Source organism: Mus caroli, chromosome 1 (assembly GCF_900094665.2).
Source record: "Mus caroli chromosome 1, CAROLI_EIJ_v1.1, whole genome shotgun sequence".
In the NCBI taxonomy this organism is placed as follows: Eukaryota; Metazoa; Chordata; class Mammalia; order Rodentia; family Muridae; genus Mus; species Mus caroli.
In genome coordinates, this window is record NC_034570.1 from 135,453,545 (window position 1) to 135,455,132 (window position 1,588).

Here is a 1,588-nt window from a genome sequence, read left to right on the forward strand (position 1 = left end):
TAAATTCATTCTTTTTAATAGCTGAGTAGTACTCCGTTGTGTAAATGTGCCACATTTTTTTGTATCCATTCCTCTGTTGAGTGTTACTTTTTACCCTGTTTTCATAATTGTAAAAGTATATGCATGTGTGTGTGTTTGTATCTTTCTGAGTGTGTCTATGTGTGTGTCTGTTTGTACATCTGTGTCCATGTGTGCCATGGCATATGTGTGGAGACCAAAGGACTACTTTGTAGAATTAGTTCTCTCCCTGCACTTTCATGTGGGCTCTGAGATTAAACCCAGATTTCTAGGAAAGTTCCATTTCCTGCTGAGACAGCACATCAGCCACAGATTCTTTTCTTTCTTTTTTTTGGTTTTTCCAGACAGGGTTCCTCTGTATAGCCCTGGCTGTCCTGGAACTCACTTTGTAGACCAGGCTGGCCTTGAACTCAGAAATCCGCCTGGCTCTGCCTCCAGGAGTGCTGGAATTAAAGACATGTGCCACCAGGAAGGGCTGGCACAGATTCTTTTTTTACTCTCTCTTAAAATATAACTTTCACTGTTCACTTTCTTCCTTTTAACTCTTGATTATTGTAATTTATTTCTGTGACCCATTTTTCCACTTTTGTCTTTTACTTATTTTTTCGAAAGCATAAAAATATATCTTTATGGTTTTGGATTGTGTTATTTCTGTCTGTGTCATGTATGTTGTTATTGTTAGATTAGTGGATGTTGCAATCATTACTTGGCTTTTAGTTTATTTATGTATCTGGTTCATTGCTATTTCTTGCCATTTCTGTTGTGTTTCCCTTTCTATACAATTCTGACAGTAAGCACGAGATTTTGAGCATGTTGTGCAGATGTCCTGTAGATGAGTTATACTCTCAGAAGAGCTAAGAGTTAGTGCATCTTGCCAAACACACATTCTTCCTCCACGCAAAATACAAAAACTAAAGATTAAAAAATCTCAGTGACCAAGATATCTGGCACCTTCACTGCCAGAGGAGAGCTGTCTGCCCTGCCCTGGAGGGCTTTGCCTGAGCATCCGGGGGAGCCATCTTGGTTCCCAGGTCCCTCTGTGACTAGTTTGCGCAGGTGAGAGTGTGGACTACAGAAGCTAACAGCTTCTGGAACAGGCCCTGTTTTGGGCCTTCATCTTCTGCCAGGAGGCAGGTCTGAATGACAGATATCTGTGCACCTTCCCTGAAAGAGGAAAACTTGCCTGCAGAGAGTGCTTTAACCACTGAAACTCAGGAGAGAGCTAGTCTCCCAGGTCTGCTGATAGAGGCTAACAGAATCACGAGAGGAACAAGCTCTAACCAGAGACAACTATAACAACTAACTCCAGAGATTACCAGATGGCGAAAGGCAAACGTAAGAATCTTACTAACAGAAACCAAGACCACTCACCATCATCAGAACCGAGCCACTCCCACCTCACCCAGTCCTGGGCACCCCAACACACTCGAAAAGCTAGACCCGGATTTAAAAGCATATCTCATGATGATGGTAGAGGATATCAAGAAGGACTTTAATAACTCACTTAAAGAAATACAGGTGTACACTGCTAAAGAGTTACAAGCCCTTAAAGAAAAGCAGGAAAACACAA